Below are 6,097 nucleotides of genomic sequence, written 5' to 3'. Positions count from 1 at the left end.
CATTTTTTGAAGTACAAAACTCATATCTATTGGTGTCTTGGCAATATTGAAATCCAAATACTTGAATTTGTCAAGTATATTATCCTTGTCGCCTATGTGGTCGGCTGGGGTTTCACAGGACAATTCTAGATTAGAACTCAGAGGTTCAATGGGCGTGCATGCAGGCAAATAAGACATCAGGCTTAGCAGAAATATCCAGCTCTGTGTTTGCGATGGTGCTCGCTGTAATTTGGAGAGAAGGGAATCAAATCATGTTTGAACAAAGAAGATTACTAGCTGATAAGGTGCTGAAGGAAATTGTGCAACGTAATATATTCACATCCGAGGTTGCAATATTGCAAAGTGCAGGCTGCACTTCAATATCCTTAGTGTAGACGTTGCTTTGTAGTTTGCTAGTTTCCAGTTTTATGTTATTTTTACTCTTTCTGCTGTATTATTGTTAATGTTACTAGCAGATTAGAGATAGGATTCATGTAAAGAAACAGTTAGTAGGATTCATGTAAAGAAACAGTTAGTCCCTAAACTGCTCAGCTTTTATTGTACACATTTCTGATTATTAATAGAATACAATTGTTACACCACAAAAAATATAGATGATGAAAAAAAGTACAATATTCATATTGTTTTACTCTCAAAATGACAACTATAACAAATAAAAATAAGAATTTAAGTTTTGTGGACCGCCAGTGTACAAAATATTCTGTCAGGTAAACTTGACTTGCTATTGTTTGTTAACTAATTTTTTATTTTTTAAATTTTGTGTATATAATTGGATAACCTACAATAGCAGGTCAAGTTTACTGACAGTGTAAAATATTTAGTGCACTAACGATGCACAGAACTTAAACTCTAAAAATAAACGGAGGGAGTATCAAATTATATTTTTTTGAAGAGTATTACATGTTAATAGATTCACTTACATATCTGTAGTTTTACGAGTGAAAACATGTTCAAACACATCCGAAACTTACTGCTATAGTTTTCTAAAATAATCAACAAAAGAAAATAAAGCTAATTTTAAATCAATAGGAAATTATAAAAGAAACACAATCTGACGCACAAAATATTTTGGTCACATCCATAGGGGTTCGGGGACAGATTAGACCATACTCCAAGAAGGTAATGAAAATATATATTAATACTGGTTTCATTGTTCTAACTTCTAATTCATGACAATCACGTAAAAGTAATTTTACTATCCGTCCTCTAACACACCACATATTCATCCTCATTACTACAACCCTTATCCCCACACCCCTATCCTTATATCTCATAGTATTTATCTAGATTATATACAAAAACTTTTAAGATTTTTTCTTTCCTTACCTATCAAGCACAAAAAAGATAACTAAGAAATTCAATGATTTTCCTACAAAAAAAAATTACTTCCCATCGAACGTACAAAAAAGAGGAAAAAGGTAAAAATTGACATGATAGAAATTCATTTCATTTTCCCTTTCCCGCTACATTACTTCTGCAAACCAAACCAAAGGCATTCAACATTTTACGGGGTGTGGCACAATTTTCATCCCTCCATTTTAACTTCAAACAAAAAATGATACAAAAATCTTTAAACCTCTCTTTTTATTTACCATACCAAAAAAATCTTAAATTTCTTCTTCAAATGTCGGGGTAGTTCAACCTATAGCCAATTAGGTGGTCGTCGTCGTCATCATCGTCATCATTAGCATTATCATCATCATGGCGACGACAGCAGGGAAAAACATCACAGAAGGGGAATTACCCGGTGGAGTTAATGAAAAATGTTATGCTGAAATTCCTCTTCATTCACCTGGATTATGGGGTTTACCCAATTCTGGTTTATTTCTTGATTTCAATTTGCCATTGATTCTTCTACAATTAGCTGTTATCTTTCTGCTGACTCAAGCTCTCCATTTGGTCCTTAAACGCATTCGTCTTCCTCGCCTTATCTCTGAGATATTGGTATTATGCCTCTGTTCCCACATTTATTCATAGACATACCATTTTATTGATAAAGTGCATGTATGGAGGTAAACACGTGGAAGTAGTCACTAATGCTTGCATTAATGTAGGTTGTCTGTGTCACGCCCATTGTGGTGTGGCCCTTCCGTGTACCCTGGCTGATTTGTCTGCTCAGCTGAAATATTTACAACTGCTAGCTAAATATACAAAAAAAAATATACACTAATTATGTATATTTTATGATATATACAAAAAATATACATTTGATGGATAATATTTTGATGGGCAGCTATATAGTGCAAAATTTTCAAAAACAATTTTTTGGTTTGGTTTTATACAAGTCGTTGAATACCCTTGACACAAGGAAAGAATCTAGCGTACTGATAAAAGGGGTTCAAAATGGCTTTAAGTTGCATGTTAAAATCCTTGGTGTCACGTTCTATTATTTTCTTGAATGCGCTGTATGAGTTTCTGTCTCCGCCATTGACTTTTAACCTATCACCAACAAAGGTAGTAGGCAAATCATTGCTAAATCATGTTTCTCTAAGACTTGCTAATTATATACTCTTCAACTTGTTATATTTTTCCTTCAATCCTAGTGTTACGTTTTATTTTCGACTGGACAGGGGAAGAGAAATTTTGTATTTTCCCTCTCCTGATTCCCAGAATATTGTTCTTTTTTCATCAAAAGGATAAAGTAGTGGTTCTTTAGATTACCAAAGGCATGAACACTAAATTATACCCAAAAAAGACATAATGGCACTTACGCTTGTCCTCCCAAGGTAGAGGAGTAAGATCTGCGTACAATTTATCCTCCAAGACCCCCTTGTGGATTACACTGGCTATATTGTTGTTGTAATTTCATTTATGCTTGTATTTAACTCGAGATTTGATGGTATTGTCATTCACGTACAGGCAGGTATCATACTGGGGCCAACAATGCTAGGAAGGATCCCGAACTTTACAGAGAATTTATTTCCACAACAAGGAGAAATTTTCGTAGACATATTGTCAAAGATTGGTTATATCTTCTTTATATTCGTAAGTGGAGTTAAGATGGACCCAAAAGTGGTAGTGAGAAGTGGCTCAAGGGCGTGGACAATCGGATTACTTGCAGTCGTTATACCAATGTCGTCTGCTGCGAGCTTGTATTTTGGATACTTTTCAAAAGATGTAAACCTTCATAGATACCGACAACCAGCCACCCAAACTATTTTCTTGACAGAGGGATTGATTTCATTTCCTGTGATTGCGGCTCTCCTTGTTGACCTGAAAATCATGAATTCTGAGCTTGGTCGTCTTGCTCTGGCAGCAAGTTTGATCAGTGACCTATTTAGTAATTTGGGGTTGAGTATCCTCACGACCCTTAGAATTGGATTCTACGCAGAGATAACGACTGTATTATCTGTGCAGTCTTTTGTCTTTCTTTTTGTCATATTCGCTCTTATTGTGTTTACCATGCGACCTCTTTCACTTTGGATCATCAAAAAGACCCCAGAAGGCAGGCCTGTAGATTCCGTTTACATTATTTGGGCATGTGTCACAGTCCTGATAGCTTTGATTCTTGTGGATAATGCGGGGCTTAATTACCAATTTGGTCCTTTTATTCTAGGTCTTGTGATACCAGATGGTCCACCTCTGGGGTCAACATTGGTAGATAAATTAGAGACCATAGTATCTGGTTTGCTTGCACCTCTTCTGGTCACTTATTGTGGTATGAAAGTAAATCTGGTTGAATTGTATGATCTCGCGTTCCTGAATTGGATATGGGTTATGGTGTTCTTTTCTCTCACTGTGAAGTACGCATCAGTTTTCCTTCCAGCATTGGCCTGCAAGGTGCCCCCAAAAGATGCTGCCGCTCTTGCCTTCATCATGATCACACAAGGCGTTATTCAGCTGTATTTTCACTTGTACAATGTTATTAATCAGGTATTTTATTATCCTTTCAATACTAACTAAATATTGCTGTTTCGTATTATTATTGTTGACACTGTGTACCTGTTTATTGTCAACATGTGAAATGTTGGTGTATGTGATAGCGATGCTCCTTATGAGAAAACAAACAATCGTTTGTCACTCGTAGAATGTGCTAATAACCTTTTTCAGCCAGACTTTTAATTCCCTTTTCTCCTCCCCTTTATTCAATCACAGACATATGATGGCGAAACCTTTTCCATGTTAATTGCATCTGTATTCCTTATAGCTTCACTCTCGCATTTGTGTGTTGGGTTGCTCTATGATCAAACAAGGATATATGCGGGTTATCAGAAAAGAGACATCCAACATGCTTCAAGCAATTCTGAGTTGCGCCTGCTTACATGTGCTCATCGATTTGATGATGTTGTTGCTGTCCGTAAACTCTTAGATGCTTCTTTTCCATGTAAAGAAAGTCCTTTATCTGTCTATGCACTGCATTTAGTGGAACTTGCTGGCCGAGCAGCCCCAGTTCTAATTGATCATCAATTCGGACAAAAGAATACTTCTGGCATCTCTCGATCACAAAAGATGGTGGAAGTCTTTTTATCATTTGAAAATCAGTACTTGGGATCTGCTAGTACTCATTTCTTCACCTCAATGTCACTGCCAAAGTTCATGCATCAGGACATTTGCTCACTTGCATTCGACAAGTTAGCGTCTATGATCATACTTCCATTTCACAGGAAATGGAATCAACAGGGGAAGACTATCTTAGACAGCAGTAACTTGAGGACAATCAACAATAATGTATTGGACATGGCCCCTTGTTCAGTAGCTATCCTAATTGACCGTCATAAAATAAAGCGTCTAGCAAGTCAATCCGATCATGAGTCATCGATGTATCAAGTAGCCGTGGTTTTCATAGGAGGCAATGATGATCGGGAGGCGTTGTCTTATGCTAGACGTATGTCAAGATCACCTGAACTTCAACTGACCGTGGTTAGATTCGTGTCATGGGACATCGACGTACGTGAAAACCAGTGGGATGCTGTACTTGATGCTGAAATGTTGAAGGAGATAAGAGTTCTTGGTCAGCACCAAGATAATATTGTGTACAGAGAGGAAAGAGTTAAAGATGGGGCTGAAACAGCTTTGATAATACATGCTATGGAAGAAGCTTTTGATCTTATCTTGGTCGGAAGACGTCATCGCGACGATCTACAACAACTATTAGGTCTTAATGAATGGAATGATTTGCCAGAACTTGGACCAGTTGGTGACATGCTTGCTGCTGCTGAGATCAATAGACCACTTTCAGTGCTGGTTGTGCAGCAACAAAATGTTAAGAACAAATGAGAAGAGTAACCCCTCATTTGAAGCAAATAAACCAAAAAATATATATGTAAGTGTAGATTTCGTCACACAATTAAAGTAAGGCCATGTCTATATTTAATAACATTTGAATTTTCACGGCAATACAAGTAGTATCTCTCAATCAACTACTCTACTTTTATAATTGAGATAATACTTAGCATATTTGGTCCATCAATTATTGATAATTCTGGTTTGGTCCTATTGCTTGTGATATACTAGAGTTAAAAGTTTGGATCATCATTCAACTTTGTTTTCTTCCAAAAGTAATTCAACTTTGTCTAATTATCTTCTATACTTATTTTAGGGATAAATATAATTTTTGCTACCTATATAAAGACGTGAGTTCTGTAATTTTTTAAAAAAATATTTTAAAATATTAAAAATCATTAATGAAATATATTTAGAACCCAATTATTAACTCAACCGCTTATTCAATTTTTTAACAAAATATTTAGTTAATTATTCACTGATATTTGGCATTTTCAAAGTAGTTATGTTATTAGGGTTGAGAAATATGAAAATATGCCGTTCATTGTTAGAATTTTTTTTTAAAAAATGTTGTTTAGCCGTACCGAACATGAACTAAAAACTAAATGATTCCCCTAAGTTCAGTTTCAAAACGCAATTAAAATTGGCAAAACTTAACATATAAAACTTTTCCTAAATAACTTCATGGTCTAAGTTTTATTAATTACATTATATAGGCATTAGTTGTTGATCAAATATATTTAGGATTCATTTATACAATATAATTAATATTAATTTAAAAAGAAAGAGAGTAATTAATGTTCATTATTATCTCCAACCTTCCTCAATATTATCTTTCTATATACCAAAAATTGTTGGTGATTCTCCTTCCATA

The 6,097-nt window shown here is 35.2% G+C and overlaps 1 pseudogene; it reads left to right on the top strand.

Moving 5' to 3' along the window:
- Positions 1-1,380: 1,380 nt before the first annotated feature.
- On the top strand, positions 1,381-5,386 carry LOC107871135 (annotated as a pseudogene).
- Positions 5,387-6,097: the final 711 nt, after the last annotated feature.

The sequence above is a fragment of the Capsicum annuum genome, chromosome 5, assembly GCF_002878395.1.
Source record: "Capsicum annuum cultivar UCD-10X-F1 chromosome 5, UCD10Xv1.1, whole genome shotgun sequence".
Classification (NCBI taxonomy): domain Eukaryota; kingdom Viridiplantae; phylum Streptophyta; class Magnoliopsida; order Solanales; family Solanaceae; genus Capsicum; species Capsicum annuum.
The sequence above is the reverse complement of the archived record's forward strand: the minus strand, read 5'-3'. Positions and strand labels throughout refer to the sequence as shown.